Below are 21,172 nucleotides of genomic sequence, written 5' to 3' on the forward strand. Positions count from 1 at the left end.
CTCCACTCCTTACAATATGATTATTTTATACTAGAATTTGATCGTGGCTTCGACTACGTGAAAGACTTTTTTCCGAGTTAAAAGTCACGATACATATTTTCTTGAGACAAAACAGTAGAATATGTCAGGGGATAAGAACAGTAGAATATCTCTATGTCAAAGATAACACAGTTAAATATGTCGTTGTCAGGGGCTAAAATTATCTCTATGTCAAACATCAACATTTGGTAGTTTTTGATTTTATCGAGTTCAAACAGACAGATAGACGACGGAGCAAAGGATTTTATATGTATATGATGGTATAATTACTATATTAGTTTTAATGCAGTAGACAATTTGTTAGTTTTGAGTTCACCGCGTTGAAACAGACAGACGCGTGATGGATTTTATATTAAGTAAATATTAACTGTATTACTTTTAATGCAGTAGATAATTTAAGGATAGCTCCATTTCTGGAAATTATTACACTGATAAATGTTAGATACAATATTATTCCAGTATATTTAAAGATAGAATACACGAAGATACTTATAATGGAATCAGGCTGGCGGAACCGCGAGTAGAAATTACTTATCATTACAATTACATCCATATTAGTGGGAAATTAGTTTTCGCAGTTCGAAACGGCTCGCGTGTTTGAAGAGTTGAGTATGGTTGGTACTAGTAGAACGGTCTGTTGGACCGCGAATAGATTCTATTGAAGTATGTGCTTTTAATTCGAATGTTATTCCACAAATTGAAGTTTAGGCAGTAAGGCAACTTTTATTAAGTCTTTTTTATGTCGAAGTCTATTTTGAAGAACTACCTTTCCAATAGAGCTACCTATGGTGTTATAATATATGTATAAATAAATAAATAAATAAATAAATATTTTCTATGCACCAAATACCCGTGTAATGCAGTGGTCAAAACTCGTGTAAATAATAACGTGCATGTCGCGGTGCACTTACGCGTTATTATTATGAACCTTATCGACTGCTTCCTATCCAACCTGTTAGTGGAAAGTGGGCCCGCCTTGTTTGATAATGTAATTTTTACCAAATTATTATTAAACATGTAAGTTTGCGAGGAAACCTGCATAACTGACAAGTTCTAAGATTCTAAGTAAGGTTAAGTAGGGTTAACATAAAAAAAATGTGTCAGAATTGCTCGAACTTGGAATCTCATTCAAAACCTGATCTATGATATATTTCGACTCTAAAATGTCAATATGCTTTTCACCAAATAAAATATCCTCAATTCAGATATTAAAATTGAATGAATGAATCTCTAGCCGTATTTCGGCCATGGGGGCCAATTTATATAGAGATCAGCCAGGTACGTAGGTGATATTATAGTACTGCGCAATACACAGGTACAATTTTTGTTCCTTTACTCGTCCTATTACTACCATGGATTTCAATAAAAAAAATATCGATCGCAAAATGCACCGAACAGAGTAGAGTTATTCTTGACATGCTTACGAATGACTTATTTTGATTGAATCCTCGAGATCGGATGAAGATTATGGTTGGGATCGCTTATTAAAATAGGCGGTTAATAATAAAGCTAGCGCGAAAAATTTAATGATTGCAGTTACTATTACATTATAAAAAAAAGAAAACAGCCTCTCGTCTCGAATGGTAGAACCAAGGATAAACTCGAAAACAACATAATCTCATAAATCAATACGAAAATATCAACCCGTTTGCAAACATCGCCCGATTATACCCCAAAATCAATTCGTTGGCAAAAAATAAATCCCTTACCAAACCTTAATCGCACGCTTCAACCAAAGCAAGGACCCGCTGCGTTAGCCAAAAGTCAACGTGAATAATTGAAAACCGATCGCCGATAGAAATGGTAAAATTACACAGGGCCTATTGTCTCGGATGAAGGGATTGGAAAGGGTATATCTAACCCAATTAGACATTTCTACCGTTACACGAGCGATGTAAGGGTTGAATGTTTGGTTTTGCTGTGGTTTTTAGTGGGAAATTAGTTTTCGCAGTTCGGAACGGCTCGCGTGTTTGAAGGGTTGAGTATGAGATATGGTCGGTACTTGTAGAACGGTCTGTTGGACCACGAATAGATTCGTTGAAGTATGTGCTTTTAATTCGAATGTTAGTCCATTGAAGTTTAGACATTAAGGCAATTTTTATTAAGTCTGTTTTATGTCGTAGTCTATTTTGAAGAACTACTTTCCAGATAGACCTACCTTTTTGTGACCCGATGGTAAGTAGAGTGGGGTTCAATAGAATGTCAACTGACAAGAGATGATTATCCCTCGGCAGTCGACACAATTGTGCCGGCCTGTTGGAACTGTGTATACACAGGCGGATTCCGGAACGCGACACACTTACATGGGCCACTATGGCGGGTTTTAACACTTTGTGTACGGTGGTCGCTATCCGGGCGGATATAAAATGTATCCTCCCACCAGCAAATCAAATAACCCAATAATAATAATACCTTCCAACCAAATAACAATAACAAACAGGCAACGTAATCTTTTTGTTTATTTTAGGTACATAATTTCTTTTAGGTTCTAGTAAAATAATTGTACAGTAAGGTGTAATTATTGGATACTGAGATTGATCTATACAAATTTGATATTAACACTCGAACATATTGACCATCGTAAATATTATGTTGGCCTAAACACTGCCACATGTAACAAACACGACCTGCTTAATAGTAACTAAAGCAAATTTTTTATATACACGGTCATCTAATCAAGTAGAAAATATATACCAAGCATCACTGATGATGACCCTTAATCTAGCCCTTAATTTGTCGAAACACAAACCACAGTGGATGTGCCTCTTCAAAAGACATTAAAAGTCGATTGTCGAACAACCCTACTCTTGCAATAGAACGCTCCGAAGTTGGGTTAAATTTTTGGCTGCGACCCAACGCGTTCGGAAACTCTATTCTTGCATTACACTAAATTGTCAGTCTGTATGTCTTCAAATGTGATATTGCTTCACGAGGGCTAATTTTGGATGTAAAATCTAGATATGAATATAACTGGAGCGAAAAATTGTAATAATATTTTAAGTTGATGGCTGGATGTATTTTGTATTCGCCCGGATAACGACCATGTCATATATGGTGTTGAAATCCATCATAATGGCCTACATAAGTGTGTCGCGTTCGGGAATCAGTTAGTATATATCCAGTTCGCCCAGGCCGGCATAATTGTGGCGACTAGCAAGTGATGATTATTTATAGTCAGTCCATACTATCTGGATCCCACTTCACTTATCATCACGTCATTGTCTTGCCCGTAAAAAAAAAATATTATTTCTATTCCAGCGTGATGGACGAAGGCCTAATCCCTCTCAGTAGTAGAGGAGGTCCGTGCTCAGCAGTGGGCAAGTATATAATACAGGGCTGATATTACATTATCACTACATAGTATAAAACAAAGTCGCTTTCTCTGTCCCTATGTGTGCTTAAGTCTTTAAAACTACGCAACGGATTTTGATGCGGTTTTTTTAATAGATAGAGTGATTCAAGAGGAGGGTTTATATGTATAATAATAACATCCATTAAATAGTCAGCATTGCACCCGTACGAAGCCGGGGCGGGTCGCTAGTATTATTATATTTATTTTTGCAAATATGACATCAAGAAAGTAACACAGTTGTAATTTGTTACACAAACGCGTATAAGTTAGGAGGCTATTAAAATATTACGTCCCACGCTGATCCCATTTTGAAGTTGTCATGTTGTTACAAAGTTTCGCCTAAGGGCTCCAAGATAGGCCGTCTGAGGTCAACCCTTAACTAAGTTTATCTTGCTAAACATATTATTTCATACGTGTTATTTTTAGTCATATTTGCAGTCAGAATTGTATTGTTAAATCTGAGAATATGGGTTCTCAAAGTCGGTTATATTATGCACGGTTTTCTGACTAATTGGCTTAAGCGACTTTTATCAGCGATATTGAGTCTTATACATATTTGGAAATGGAAAATTTTCCACCGTTTTTTGAACCTAGTTTCAGTTAAAACAAGTCACTTAAGTCAATCATATTGCAAATCGTCGAAATGATTTATTACGATTAGAAAACACGAAAAGTGCGCTTGATAAGACTCAGTCCATAAATAGCAATTGTCTTCACAATTTTGACATAAGAAATGTTGAATGTCATTGGAATTCACTCCATGTGTTGAAAGCAATAAGGCACAGTATTCACTGATAATGCCGGTCGTCATTCTGGGGCCTTATTCTCTGTGTGTAAACCCGTAACGCAGTGTTGCGTTGTCTTTATGAAATTATCGTGGAATGGTATTCTGTATGCAAATATCTGATGTTTTGAATGCGACGCGATGCGTTATGTGCATGTCACGCATTTTCTAACTTATTCGTGGTATAGAAGATAAGGCCCCTGAGCTCATATGTTATGCAGAAGTATCATAATTCACATTAACAATACTCGTAATATTCCATTCGAGGACTCTTGCACTGCTTTAACAAGACAGATCGGTGTAATCTACAAAGTCACGTTTTGGAACTCTGTTTGTGAGATATCAAGAATATTACAAAATTAACTTTTCATGCCAGCTTATAAAGTAAATTAACTAACATTGCTTGTAAAAACGTACTAAAATTATACTTATGCCGTGCGGACCCTAATAAATGCCTCCGGGAAAACAGTGAAAAAATTATGAACATTCGCTCTGAAAGAACATTTATTAGCATGAGCTAGGGACCTTGTTCACCGGCTGACATATATTTTATGCATATATTCACGCCTTTTCACAGGGAGGTGTCAGTAGAGACGCAACTACCCGCATTTCGCGTAGCTAATAGGTATGATCACTGGTGGTAGATCTCATAAGTTCGGTCCGCCTGGGTAGGTACCACCGCAATGTCTATTTCTGCCGCCAAGCAGCAGTGTGTAGTCACTGTTGTGTTTCGGTTTGAAGGACATTGTAGCCAGTGTAACTATTGAACATTATAAGACTTAACATCTCATGTCTTAGGATGGCGAGCGCAGTGGAATACCAAACAATACTTTGTAATTGTAGGTGTTCGATGGTGTTTCTACGGTTTATAGGCGATCGTATCGCTTACCACCAGGCGAATAGCAAGCTCGTCTCGTCATACAATACAAAAAAAATAATGTAGCCTATCTAAATACCTTTATTTGTACAAACGAATGACGTAGTAGAAACATAAATGATATAAAATAAGTCAGAAACGCTGACAGCCTGAAGGGAAATGGACTATCAAAGCGAAGTTCACTGGATTATTCCGACCCGAAGTCAATTCCTTTGACTAGTATAAGTTACGTATTTAATCCTAATCACCCCTTATTAACGAAGACAATATCGCTAGGACTCCTATATACCTGAAGATCTATAAGAATTTCTAAGATACACAAAGCCGTCCAAATCGTATTAGCCCGTTTTCGTAGACCGAAGGCTAATTTCTTTCATTACTACGGGAAATCCGTTTATTGGTTTATAGTTTAGTACAAGTCGAATAGCCGGGCTTGTGTCCTCAAAGATTGTAATATTCTATACAGATGTGCTCAAATGATGAGAGACCTATAATAAGATGGGATGGAAAACACGCTCAGCGAAGAGTAGTAGCTCTTAGTGGCGAAGCGTCCAGATAACCCGATTTCTACCGGCTTACCTTTTAGGTTTATTTATGTTTGTTTTATATTCTGTTAATTTGGTCGAGATATGTATACTAAGACATATTTTTTGCAATGGGTTACCTTATGAAAATTTTTACCTTTCGCCACTGTGCTCTAGTTGTATCTCTGCCTAGCCGTTCGGGGATAAAGTCGAACGTCAGTTAAAATGTTCGAAAAAACTAAATTGTTATGCTTAAAGTTCCAAGTACTTTTAAACAACATTTGTGGATTGTTATTTGTTACAACAGAGTTTTTATTTGTATAAAGAAATGTGTGAATTAGTTCACAATTTTGTTCCTGTCAGATATAATTAGTTCTTGGCGTATTTTGCTGAACAGTAAAGTATCATATTTGGATTGATTGTTTGTTACATACAAATAATTTATTTTTAGATAATTTGGGTTGGTACATTTTGATACCTGGTTCTAATTCATCTAAGAGATAATTATTCAACAAACATTCAAAGAATATTTATTAATTCGTTTGCAGAAGATTTCTATTTTTGGAAACTTGTACATTTCGTAGAATTTTTTCGTAAATTACATCGCTATTTCTTACAAGAAATAAAATCCTTAATTTGGAAAACGGCGAGATTTATGTTAAGAATTTTGAAGAAAATATAATTTTCTCGGTAATTTGTGTGATTATTACGTTCAGCGTTAAAAATAACACGAGATATTTAAAATTTACGCGAAAAATATAAATTCATTTTATTTCAAAACTTAATTTACTTTCCTTCAACTTCTGAAGCCTTAATTAGAAGAGGCCATAACAAAATATGAAGACAATCATTTTCGAATTAAGATGTATGCATACACAACGTAATAACTACATTGTGTTCTTATTTATTAATGTTTAATGATGCTGTTTAAAATTTAATAAATAAACGATTTGAAAATTTATTTTTAGCTAACTTTTACACGCCTAATGACATATACAATTAATTAAACATTCACAAATCAATTTAATATTTATTTAGGAATGTATAGAATCTGATAATAAATAGGTAAATAGTGTCTCCTCTTTTATTTGATATCCAAATCTTGAATTTACAACGTCGCTACTAGCTTTACTTAAATTGCTATTTAATTACCTTCGTTCATTCTTAAATGCCACACCTATATTACTTAATCGGTTTTGATAAAGCTTACGTAGTGCATAATCATAATAAATCAATGTTAACCTCTTGAAAACCCCTAATGGATAAGTTCGATGCTATAAGTTCACTAGATTACAAAATCATATTGAGATAAAATCAGTTTTGATCAGGTAGGCCCCTTAATTAATATAGTTGGGATAAAATCAGTTTTAATAAGTTAGGTCCCTTAAATAATATAGCTAATATTTTTTTTAACATAATTTGAAATTAGGTTCACATTGAATATACTGTTGAAATATTGCATTATTCTCATTGTTATCGTAAGAATATTACTAAAATAAAATTATAATGTTGGTAATTTATGAAGAAAGAATCCCGTGTAGAATAATAATTTAAGTAAAGTCGGCGGGAACGGTTGAAATGGGAGCGTTAGGAGGAAAACGAAATAAATCTACTTAATCTATGGCCTCGGATAAGAGAAAAAATTAAATTACGTACTCTCAATAGTTTTTAAACGTCTTCTGATTACATTTACCTAAAATATTAACAAATGAGCCAAAATATGCATAATTACCGATAATAACCTACAAATAAGGCCTTCATACCAACTAGATGGTCAAAACCTAAAGATGTTTTTAAGCTTCGTATTACTTACTTGGCACGATTCCTCTGGGAAATAGGTCTTGTCACAAATATTTTTCGTCACCGGCACTTCACACACGGCTATACGACCGTTTTCAACAACATACACTTATCAATTTATAATAAACACACAGCACAACTATTTTATTTGTCAGGATTACACTGTTTATAGTGTGCACACGCGAGGTCCTATTTTGAAAAAAGAACACCACACGCGCACGAATTTGAATTTGGAAAGTTTCGTCAGTCCGCGGCTGACTGGCGTTCAGAGCACACTGAAATGAGTAAGCCCGGCCGTCTATCCGACTATCGCTGTCCTTTTCGCTCGCATGCGGATTTCCAGCTATGTTGTGCTGCATCCCTTTCGCACAACCTGAAAGAGAGCGTGGCGAGAGTACTCGTAATACGTATAGGTCAATATGAAACCTTCTCGGGCGCTGGAGGCTGCAGTTAGGGTGCCTGCTTCTACTCTCGACTATTTGGGATATTAAAAAAATGAAGAAGTACGGCACTATAAGCAAAACAAATATATTTTACTTGATTTAGTAATGTATTAATATGTCTCTCAATAAAAAACGCTTCTGTAAATTCTTAAGATTTGAAGGTTTTGTTCGTAATACACATGATTACAATCGAGGTTTGCTTCATAATTAGCTTATAAAATATACTAAATGAAGCGGAAGTTAACTTACCACATAAAGATGAAGTTATTATGAATTTATACGGTCAACAAATATTTAAAAAAGGCGACAAATATAAACTAATGAAATTAAAGAACAAACCAACCCATGATGAAAATATATAAATGTAAAAAAAGTTTTTTTAAAGCTAGTTGACTACAGTTTGTGCCCGCTTTGGAGTGTTAGGGTCGCTTCCTAACTGTTTATCTACGACATTAAGGATCTATAGCACATATTATAACCTCTTAACTTAGTCTTTATTTTCTCTTTCAAAGACTGTTAAATATTAAAAAATGGTTAAAGTTTGAAAAAAAAAATCGAACCGCAAAAACTCCGAAGCAAGCTCCATTTCCCGTCATCATGGTCACCCCACAGCTCAGTTCGGCGGCACGGCGGCACGACGCATGCGCAATACACTACACTCGCACACCCGCGCGCTCCACACGTATCAAAATTAATTATTATAAAATTGTACCCAAACGTTACCAATACAGTTAATAAAGTTAATTGCTATTATGTGTTTATATTCCATGATGGAGAAATTATGCGCAAAGACATTTTTTCACATAAATTCACGACGTTTTTTGAATGAGTAGACAGAGATGCGAGGTGTACTAATTTATTATATTTACATTTATAAAAGGGACTGATTTTATTACAAACGCAAGTATTTCAATAAATATTAATTGTGAAGCTTGAAATAAGTTTGAATTGCAATCACTATGTAACAAAACAGTCGATGTATGTAATTTGTTCCGAACGTTCAACCGATCAACATCAAAACTGCCGTAATCGAGAAGGCAGTAAGTCAAAGGCTGCCAATTTATTACTGATTTGGAATTTACACTAAATGTTTTCTTAAGTAGGTTTCATAAATCTACGTAAATTAGAAATGCATTTTCTTGTTTGAAAAACAGCAGTAAGAACGATAAAATAATCTAGTTAACTATGTAATAGAGGAGAACAGCCTTTTCAGACTTTTGCTATATCGACTACTAGGACAGAACAATTACACACATTAATTACATTATAATGTTGGCATCCTTCAGATCATTCGTTGATCGACTTATATAAACAGAATTATAATTAAACTACATACATATACCCATTATAGATCAAGTTATTATTTTATCAAATTGCTGAGGCTGTGTTCTGAAGTTAATGCTAGAAAAGTATCAAAAGCATTTGTATTTATATTTCTGAAGTTAATGCTTGAATAAACGTATTTATATTCGGGCACTGTAAAGTGACGCCCATTGCATCTGATGGTAATTGGAGTGGGGTTCAAAAGAATGTCGATTAACGAGAGATGATTACCCCTCGGCAGTCGACACAATTATGTCGGTCTGTTGGAACCTATGTACACAGGCTGAACTCGGAACGCGACACACGTGGGCCACTATAGCGGATTTTTACACCTTGTGTATTGTGGTCGCTATCCGGGAGGTTATTGAATGAATTCTACCACCAGCAATGGCATTTGGATCTATATTTTCATGACTTATTTTTATATTTACCATATCATTATAAATCGGGATTATTTAAATAGCCCATAATTACAGGAATTACGATTTGCATAATCCAGAAACCTACATCGAAATACTTTGAGTAAATATGCTACACGTGAACAAATATACAGACAGACTTTACTATCCCTATAAATGAGACTTAATACTTAGCAGTTTTATGTTAAGTACTTAATGGGATTCCCAGACTCTCGGGCAACTAAAAATGTGTAATTTCTTGTGTAAAAAATAATGGCTTGACGCGAAAATGGTGTTTGACATTGCAATAGAGGCTAAAATAAGGTGAAACTTGTGTTCTCTATTTTCACCTCTACTGTTTTTTAGATCTATAATATAGATTCTTTCTTAACCGAATTTCGCCACGGCGGCCAAGCACAACGGAGATCAGCCAAGTACGTAGGACATATTATAGTTCACAAGTTAATGGTACGAACCTAAAATAGGTCTTAGGAACGAGGTCATTTGAATTTAAGAATTTTGAATTTGCAATATATTTAATACTAAGTGATAAGACGAAGATTATCGAACCTATCTCTGGTAATGGATTTTATATTATGGAATCCCTCTTAGTCGAATTTCGGCTCGGCGGCAATGCTATAGTGCACAAGTGTATGCGCAACACAGGTGCACTCTCCGTTCCTTCACTCTCATAGTCCGATGTGACGGCAATCCGACATGACCAAAAATCTAGAATGGCTTGAGCATAAGTATATAAATGCATAATGTCTGCAATTAATTCTCATTACCATCCAAATTAATATTAAATTGCTTTATCTTTTTAAGCGATCTGATGTACGTGGCTTTTGGAAGTTTGAACTGATTTACTTTTAGAAAGTGACGGTTGATACCATTACAATGATTGTCGTTTTCGTATTTCAAAGGAACCGTCTTATCATACGCGGTGCCTCGTGTCTCCATATTAAATTTGTTAAACATCTTTCCTAGTTTTAAATTTAGGATTCTATTTCAATCGTCCTAAGGACTATATTAATATTTCGGGTTTGTGTTATAACTTCGACTGACACAACTAAAACTGAGTGTGTGACTGCCTCGGTAGCATAGTTGTACTGTATGGATGGTACAGCAGCGCTTTGAGGTCCTGGGTTCGAATCCCTGGTCAGGGAAAATTATATTTGGGTTTTGCTGCTCAGTATCAGCCTGGAGTCTGAAATTTGTGCCTGATATAGCGATAGGCTCGCCCCCTATCATATCATGGGACAGAATACACTTGGCGAAAAGTGGGTGCCCTAGTTGCACCTCTACAAATTTTGGAAGGTATCAAAATATTATATTATTAATATAATACACTATTCAAATTACTTATATTTAAAAGTCGCTAATGCACACGTCTATGATACTATGAAGCAGCTTTTCAATAATAAAAATCCCACTGTTTATTTTTCTTGGTCGACCTGTGAACAAAATTGAATGGTAATTCGTCTGTCTCTAAATTTATTTCTAACATCCAAATATATAAAAAACATAAGTATTTATAAAGATATTTAAAATCCTATTACCATTTCATTAAGGTTTAAATTAAATTCTCAAGCATATCGTGGAAATGGACCCATTAGATAATTTCCGATTTCACTTCCCCTCACACCAGAGGCGTTCAATTATTGACGCAGGCCACTTGAGAGGTAGAATCGATTACATCGTAAAGTTTGGAGTTCATTTCTGAGCATATATTTTCAGTTAATAAGGTGAAGTAATAGCACCATGAATTTTAGACAACTGAATGGAACGATCGAGTTTGTTTGCTAGTAAACAATAGCAACATCTCAAATATGGACAAGTCCTAAGCCAATTCGTATCAATTATTGTCTTTATGAGTTAGTGTCATAGTATATACGGTAGATAAATGTTAAATTATATATAAAAACCCACATAAGTGTACAGTATTATAGGCCTGTTAATAAACGATCAGTTTGCGATAGCTTGTGTTTCATTGCGTACATTACAGTCAGTAACGAGTTCAGAATTATTCCTCAAACACTGTGACTGCTATAGTCATTCGTGCTTATTTATTACTAGGCGATAATCGCGGCTTCATCCGCGTTAAAATTTTCCATCTACAAAAGCATTTAAATCACTAACGATCCATAACTTCATGGGTACGATATCAGCGCCATCTGTTTCAAAGATAACATTAAAAATATCAACTATTTTCCACGGAATTAAATTTCCGGGATAAAAAGTAACCTATGTGCTAATCCAGGACATGGCGCATGTGTGTAAAAAATTCCATCCAAACCCGTTCAGCTGTTTCTAAGTTTACTCTTAACAAACATCCAAACATTTTCACAAACTGTCGCTTTAATAATACTGCTAATATTTTTTCAATCAACATCCGACTTACAATAATTTTAAGAATTTCATTTTAACGTCCAAACCTCTTCACCATTGTCTCGTTGAGCCCCAATTACCCAAAGTAAACAAAATTGAAAACTTTTCAATATGGCTTTAATTAAAAAAGAAGCAGCTATTATTTGGGAAACACCTCGCCCTGTTCCGAATTACGTCGTACACTGATAAATTAGAAACGCGTTTTAAAGATTGATGGGCCCGGGACTCGGGATGTTACATAACGTGTAAATGCAGTGAAGGCTCCTTTAGATATTTATTGACAATGTATAAAGCCAGATAAACTATGTACAATTGCTCTGAGAATTAGACCTAAAATGAATTATGGTGTAATTTTAGTTCCATTTCGAAATCTAAAGATTTATTTGTTTCATCTTACGTCGAAGATTTTTTTTAAAAAGATTCGTAGTTACTCGTACATTATGTATTTATTCGAATTAAAATTTACTTTTAGTCGAATTCCGGTTTATAGATTTCAGCTCTTCAAGACTTTACTGACTGACTTTCATTAAACGTTTCAAAGCTAAACCTTTGTCTTTTTACTTTGTAGCCTCTGTGGTCACATAGTACAAAAAAGATTGCTAAGTTCAATGATCTAAATGAAAATGCTCACCGATCACTATAATAATAAAATAATAATATCAGCCCTGTATTATATACTTGCCCTCTGCTGAGCACGGGCCTCCTCTACTACTGAGAGGGATTAGGCCTGAGTCCACCACGCTGGCCTAGTGCGGATTGGTAGACTTCACACACCTTCGAAATTCCTACAGAGAACTTCTCAGATATGCAGGTTTCCTCACGATGTGTTCCTTCACCGTTAAAGCGAACGATAAATTCACAAAGAATACACACATGATTTTAGAAAAGTCAGAGGTGTGTGCCCTTGGGATTTGAACCTGCGGACATTCGTCTCCGCAGTCCGTTCCACACCCAACTAGGCTATCGCCGCTATATAGCCGATCACTATATAGCCATTAAATTCTCACGAAGAAATTAAAAAAGTTATCCGCCAAACATAAAACTCGTTAAAATTGCTTAATATCCATCAAAAGTTGCGTGAAGGTAAAAAGTATGTACAAATACTTTAAAAGAGTCCGCAGCTTAATTTTTAACGGCGTTTATCTCCTAACCGCTAAAGGTAAAGTTTTAACGATGAAGTTTTGTTTCCTTTTTACTTTTAAACTTATTTACAAGTTGTAGGTTAGTGGAAGAACGTTATACTTGATGAAGATGAAACTTGGGATATGATTATATAGCTCGGTAACGTTATGTCTTCAAAGTGGCAGACGATGGCTTAAAAAATAATTACTTTACCCACGAGAGTTGTTGAAGATAGATCATTTGAATATGTAGTCTTGGTTAAAGAGATTTTTTAGTTTCAAAGATTATGTTTATAATATGAATGAACACTTAATAATATTTTTTTAATTCAAAACCCCTTTGAATATTGCTTTAATTTGGACGCATCATTTTTAGACAATACCTAATTGTTGATATTCTTAATTTTAAAGTAATGTAAAACTTAGTAAAACAACACACTCCGTAAGCAGTTTCCTCACAAGCACAATCAATAGCAAATCTTTCGATGATCGAGCGATTACTGGCAGAACGGAACGCAATCCATCATCGTTGGCATGATTGATTCGATGTTCTTTTGATGTTTTGAGATACATGTCAATTTTAATGCTACGAATTGTAGTTATATTTGGAACTTGGGTTTCATGTTCATATTACGGACAATTTTGTTTATTTTTATACGTGCTATAGTGACGCCACTGCACCTGATAGTAAGCGGAGTGCGGTTCCATAGAATGTCGACTGAAAAGAAATGATCACCGCCTGCCTGATTGTAAGGGTCTGTTGGAGCTGGTTATGCAGGCTGAACCTGAAACGCGAAACACTTACGTGGACCAATATGGCGGATTAATACCTTATGTTCGGTGGTCATATCCGGGAGGATATAAAATATGTACTACAGCAGCAAAATTTTTTGGTGATTGTGTGATTTCAGTATAGTAGAATTGTAATGGATTATTTTGAATCACTATGTATATTGTAGTTCTGGTCATCACTAGTGTTTGACCAGCGATGTTAAATTCCGATTTGATATTGCAACCAGTAAATCAGCGTGCGGATCAAGGGCATTCCCTTGATGTGCCGCACAGTGCTTTGTGATTCGAGCTCAGCTGGTTTTGCTCTAGTTTATGACAGTCGTATCGTATATCAGGCAAGCAGTTTGATGGTCTTCTCCTTGATTTGTATAAAATGCTTGGGATTTTTTTTTTACTTAATTTAAATCAATCCATTAACATTGCACTGCCTTTGTAAATCTTAGTTTATTTTCTCATTTTTTGCTCATACCTGAAGCATATTACGACCTTCGATCTATCCTGGATTTGCAAGTTGGCTCACCATGTATTAAAAACACTAAAAGAATAACTCATACAAGAAAATATATTCCCCAAAAAATAAAAAAAGTAAATTTTGGACGTATCAAAAGCATTTATTTTTGAATTTAAAAGCATAGGGTATCGAGTTCGCTATGTGTAAAACAACTGATTTGATGTGCATATTTTAAACCAGTTACGAACTTCTGTTTGTACGTTGAATGCGTTTCCGATTTTTAGCAACCACTGGTCAACGTTGATTAGTTGTGTAAAATGTAAATTGGTGGAATTGGTATATTTTCAGACAAGTTTATAGAATACTATTCGCTTTTTAAATAAACATTCTTTGGGAAGATTAAAGTTGTGCCATATAATGAGAGAACCTTTCCAATTATTCTTGCATCTGCAAGGATAATTGGAAAGGTTATCGAATTTATCGAATTTAGGTTATCGAATTAAGAATATATTTAATATTATAAAGTAAATTAATGTAAGCTTTTTAGTCTGATATTAATTTAAGTTTTGTTTAGGCAAAGGTTATTGTGGCGCCTTCAGATTTTTGAAATATGTCTGTCTGTCAAAATAGACGGAACATAAGAAATATAATGGACTTAATGCTTTATTGTATTGATTTATTTCAAAAATAAAATTAATAACACTAATGGTAAGACCATTAGTATGATTCCAAAATTTAGAGAAATCAGTAAAAATATAATCACACGAATTACTAACCGCCTCCTTTTTAAGTCGGTTAAAACTAGTTGAGGGTTGTTGAAGATAATATATTATACACTATAAAGAGACTGGCTCGAGAAGGATGGTACTATTGTGTCACGGATAATCAAATTAAATACATCTAATAATTCTTGTTTAATAACATCTTATGGTAACATTGTGTATGATTGAGATTTACGCCGGCCTAAACTGCCTCCTTCCTAATTCCCATTCCTTTAATCACTAGGTGTAGTCATAAACACACATCACGCATTTCCCCAAAGGGGTATGCAGAGGCGCAACTAGGGCACCCACTTTTTACCAAGTGTGTTCCGTCCCATGATATGATGGGGGTCGAGCCTATCGTCACACCGGGCACAAATTCCAGACTCCGGGCTGATACTGAGCAGGAAAAACCCAAATAAGTACTCATGATTCTCTTATAATGATTAGTAGAGATTAATTAACCGTGATATACTTACCGGTGGCCGGTTATTGTGAGAGACGCAATACTTTTAATTATTCCTTATTAACTTACGAAAAAAGATATATATTTATTTTGTTCTAACTTTTATTCGCGACTTCGCTTACATGATTTTTTCTAATATAAAAGACCTACTGCGTACTGTCTCGAACTAAAAATGGCGTAAGTCAATATAGAACATTGATTCCCAAAGTGGTCCAGGACGCTCAGGGGTCCATGGGAAACTTGACGTGGGTCTACGTTGGCGTGACCAAAAATGATGGTTCACAATTCATAAGCGGGGTCCATGAATTTTTTTCTGGTTTTATATTAAAGTACTAAAATGTTGGCTGGACTTCACTTATCAATGTAGGCAGATAATACTGATAGAAGTTGTAAGGCACCCAGCATAACTGTCCAGACGCCCTCCGCGATGGCTGAGCGGTTATGGTAATGCAGGTTATCCGCGACAAAAATCAAATGGTTATCAGCTAAATATTGAAAGTGACCTATGAGAAAAAAGTTCGAGTACCTCTGATCTAGAACATAGTCTTTATGTATGCAAAATTTCAACCAAATCCATTCATCAGTTTATGATTTTAATTTTAATAAAATCAAAGCATACAAACGTCTTCACAAACCGTTATACATATTAGTTATATTAGGATTAAATAAAGAAGACCTTGAGACATTTTTTGCTGGTGTCTATTAAGTTTCTCAAGAGTAGCCGAATAAAGGTAAATTTAATAAAGATCTAAGATTTGTATTGCGGCTCCACAATTCCAATAACGGTGTAGATTTAATGAAGCGTTTTTATACTTATTTTAGATCTAAAATAATATGAAGCTAAATATAATTTTTATGTCAAAGAAAAATGTAACTTAAAAGCATAAATACAGAGTAGATTTTTTGTGTATGAAAGCTTGTTTATTAAAAAGACACAAGTATGATTCTGTTGCCAATGTGCAGCTACTGTTATGTTCTGAAGAATGATGGTCTATATTATTAATAGGCAATATTTAAACTATAACATGAGGGTTGGTCGCGACTGGAGTATAAAGCAGCAGATCGGGCTCTGTGGCGTACCTTGGAACAGGCCTATGTCCAGCAGTGGACTGCAATGGGCTGATGATGATGATGATTCAACTATATTTTATAATGATGATTATTGTTGAAGGTATTGCTAAAATGGTCTACAATATTGCCAGTCATGAGTCGCCACACGAGGCACGCGATTCGATTGTGTATTTCAGACGTAAAACACCCGGACAAATGCATGTTGGATATACGTACCAAGGGTTCCGTACGGATCCGTACAGGCTGTGCTTAAGATAAGTACATAAGTACATATTTAGGATTTTCACATTTTTTCCTTTACGTCTGCTGTAAGACATTGATTCTTACCAAATTTAATTATTTTAGGTCAGCGGGAAGTACCCTACAGGTTTTGATTCTCTTGTTTTATCGCAAAACATGAGACATAAACTGTAATTTCTTTTGATCGCGTTGAGTTAGAAGTTTTATTCAGAACTGAAAGCGACCGTAGTCCCGAGTATTTGATTTACATTTAAAATTGATACCTGTATGCTTTTCTGAGGAAAGGGCCTTAATAGACAGACTGACAGACGGAAATAAAGTGATCCTATAAGCGTTCTTTTTGAGTTACGGAACCTTAAAAAACCTTAAAAACCAATAACTAATCAGTACTTTTTGACATGGTAGTTTAATTCCAGGTTTCCTTCTTTTGAGTGGCAATACCGGTAACACCCAATTCCGGTAAATTATTTCAATCATATGCCGGGAAAACGCCTTGTAATTATCGTGAACTGTAGGCGTTGGTACTCTTGTAACAAAGATACGCGTCCCGGCACAACGCGACCCACTTTGCGATGAAACGGGAAACGTGAAACTAGCTAGAGATAGCTCTGTTTATTTAGTGATACCTTTGGTGTTTTTGACATATTTTTCTTTGTTTATGACTAAAGGTAATAATACCATATTAAATTGGACGTGGAAATACTAGGTTGATTAAAAACAAATATCAAATGAATAATACCAGCTCTGTATTATATTGTTGTGATGGTCATAGATTTTATTACTGAGAGAGTTTAGGCCTTAGTCCAAGGGGGTCTAGTGCAGGTTTCACTGAATTCACATAATTTCGAAATTCTTAGGAAGGTTTTTTTAGACATATTATCTCCTACGGTAAGACTGCAATGCTGAGGTCTCGAGTTCGATGTCTGGGTTGTACTAAGTGATATAGAGTTTTTTCAATCAGACCGGAGTCTGGAATTAGTGTCCGATATGGCAATGGCTCGCTCCTTATCACATTATGGAACGAAAGTCACACGACGGAAAGAGGGTTCACTACATTAATGAAAGCTACATAAAATAAACGCAAAAAAAGCTGTGTGAAACAGGTGCTTTTGCTGACAAAAATTCTAAAAACTGTTGTTTTAGCTTCTATTGCTCTTATAAAGACGCCTAATTTTAGTTTTTCTTCAATATATATAATGTACATAATTGTGTCGACTGTCGACGAGTAATCATCTCTAGTCAGTAGAACTTTAATTGTATCTACCTCCACTTACCACCAGGCGCAGTGGAGTGACTCGCCGTGACCACATAGAAAAATAAAATCAGATATCGGCCAGTTACAGTTTTATTATATGTATAGATATTGCCTCGGTGGCGTAGTTGTATTGCATGTCCGGTACAATAGCGCTCTGAGGTCCTGGGTTCCAATCCCGGGTCGGGCAAAGTGATATTTGGGTTTTTCTGCTCAGTATCAGCCCGGAGTCTGGAATTTGTGCCCGATATGGCGATAGGCTCGCCCCCTATCACATCATGGGACGGAACATACTTGGCGAAAAGTGGGTGCCCTAGTTGCGCTTCTGCATATCCCTTCGGGGATAAATGCGTGATGTTATGTATGTATAGATATTGTTAGCGTTGTCGGTAAAAAACAGAATGAAACATACTATTGTCTTAAAATTTGGCATTAAGGGTTTATTAATGATAAAGCGGCAACATTCGAAATATGGCAACACTAAACGGACGGTCGAATTATTATTTATCGTGATAACTGAGGAGGCGCGAGTGCCGGTGTCAAGAAAATTATTTGTTATATGTAGAGTATCCCTTTATATTAATTAAAAGTAATAGTTATAATCACGTTCATCTATTATTTACTCGACCGGAGGATTACGCAATAATATCTTCTGCATAATATTATTTACAAAAATTTTCATTTTAACAAAGAATTTCAAAGCAGCCTAAAGTTGTCTTAGTTCAAAAAACTCAGTAACGTTAAAATCTTTTCCAATGAAATTTCTTGGTCGAGGGACTAAATCTTGATAACATTATGCAGTAAATTCACAGGAGCGGGGAAAAACCCGCCCGCAATGTTTATTATTATAAACATCAGCTCTCCCATACTAATTTCCGTATTGGAGACATCGATCGACGTGACCTTATTCTGACAGAGTTTCGTCACTTATAAACGATAAGCGGTTATCGATATTGATGATTTATTTTTTTATAATTATATGAGTAATAGCTACAAGACGGTATATAGTCATGATCCTTGTAAAATGGTGATTTTTCCGGAGACCTTAAAGGAAAGAAAAGGATTAGAAGAATGGTTTGGACTTTCAAAAGTTTTACTCACTAATGTGAGCCAATAGAACGCCAAAGCAAGCAATTACTTACCCTCAGCTTTTTTTAAATTCAATTGTTTATTTGATGTTTCATACTACGGAGTAAGCAAACAAGTGAGTTTTTTAATATAATATCACCACAGTCCATACACCAATACTTCTTATGGAATCATGTTAACCACCATGTTGATTTTGGAAGATAAGGAATGGGTAAGCCATTTGATGTTCTTCAGGCAGGCTGGTTTATTAGTTTTTAGTAACTAATTGTACACCTTCCCTATTATTGACTCCTTTGAAGTCCATGGTAAAATAATGTTCGAGATAAAAATACTATGATGACCATAATAACAATGCCTTCAGAATAAGTACACCGTTGAATATGAACATTGAATACAAATGAGTCGTTATCGAATACCTTATTGGTTTGAAATAAGAACAGATTTCTTTGAGATTTTATTATAATACGGGTACGTAATGTATTTAATGATTTTTAGGAAATGGTATTTATGTCATTTTTTAATCGTACCCACTATTCAATAAAGATAAATAAATACTGTTTATCTTCAATTTGACCATCCTTATTCACTAGTATCCAGAGCCGTAAAATCGAATCTCGAAATCGATTCGAAAATCGAATACAAATGTAATGAGGCATAATGTAAAAATTGAAAAATGAACTTAGGTCTTTTGGGTTTACATTACTATTTTCGCTGTATCACCTAGGGCCCGATAAGTATATATATAATATATTATCATAAACACACACAATATATAGGTCTATACAAGTACACAAACAATCTTATCTTTCAAAGTTTAAAATAGGAAAACATTACATTGAAAGTGCTAGTCATTGTCTTCGTCTTAAATCGCTTCGTGTCGCCCATTGTTTTTCTATAAAAAATAATTCAACCAACAATCAGTGAAGTACGGGCCTAAAGGTTCGGTTCCATTCGCGGATGAGGCATTTTTATTATCTTATATATAGTAAAAACTAATAATAATATTAGCCCTGTATAAATATATTGTCCAACTGCTCGACACGGGCCTCTATTACTGTGAGGGTTTAGGCCTCGGTCCACCACGCTGGCCTAGTGCGGTAAAAGTAGACTTCACATATATACATTCGAAATTATTATGGAGAAACTCTCAAATAAAATCGTATATCATAATATTATTGTTATTACTTATTATATATTGATAGAATATTTAGCCTGTAAATCCTACGTATCTGAGCCTAAACATAGTTCCGGCAATTATAAAATATGTATTTTTTACTTCATCGAGTTTTCTATATTATAATTTCGGGCGAGCTTCATTCGATATCTAAATCAAATTACTGCACGGATAACTCATCACTAAGCTATATTTTTCACTTACTTTTAAAAGTATTGAGACGTGTAATAAGCAGATACGTACTTAAATTATTTTTCTATGATATTGCGAAAGTTAGACATTGAAATCAAACTCTCTTTTAGATTTTAATGCGGCCTTTGTTTATATATCATAATTCCTTCCAGTAATAATATATAAAAACTGCTAAATATCCGAAATACTGTTTTATTTCAATATTTTTTTTTTAATAATATTTTCATTTAGAGACTTTTATCCAAAGGAATGTCAGTCACATCATATCCTAATACATCTAAGTCAGATAAAGTAACCTTATTAGTGAAAGATGTAACGGAATAACTCATGTATTTCAATGACCATGTAACAGATTTGTCGACGATAAAATTTAAAGCTATTTGACGCTCGAATTTGGTTTGTCTGCCCTTAGAGGTGTCCTTATGCGAGTGCTAGTTTACACCCCAAGGCATATGTAAGCCGAGCTCCAGCATCCATTTAGATGCACCGAGCTAGGTGTTAATGGATCGTAGATGTATTGCTTGCGGTAGGAACGTATACGTTAAGTTCCTTTCTCCATGTTACGTAATGTGAGATTGCGGTGTAGTTTAGTAACTAATTTAGTAATTAGTAGTAGAGGTTCTGGATTGTTGGTT

General features: G+C 35.0%; 1 protein-coding gene across 1 annotated transcript in view; it reads right to left on the minus strand.

Moving 5' to 3' along the window:
- The window catches only part of LOC115455614 (neuroligin-4, Y-linked), an 84,458-nt gene extending 76,746 nt beyond the window's left edge, over positions 1 to 7,712 (minus strand). The window contains exon 1 of the mRNA XM_030184246.2: positions 7,390 to 7,712. The gene's annotated coding sequence lies outside the window, so the exon portion shown is untranslated. The remainder of the gene's footprint in view (positions 1 to 7,389) is intronic.
- Between the last annotated feature and the right edge of the window lie 13,460 nt (positions 7,713 to 21,172).

The sequence above is a fragment of the Manduca sexta genome, chromosome 28 (assembly GCF_014839805.1).
Source record: "Manduca sexta isolate Smith_Timp_Sample1 chromosome 28, JHU_Msex_v1.0, whole genome shotgun sequence".
Taxonomy (NCBI): domain Eukaryota; kingdom Metazoa; phylum Arthropoda; class Insecta; order Lepidoptera; family Sphingidae; genus Manduca; species Manduca sexta.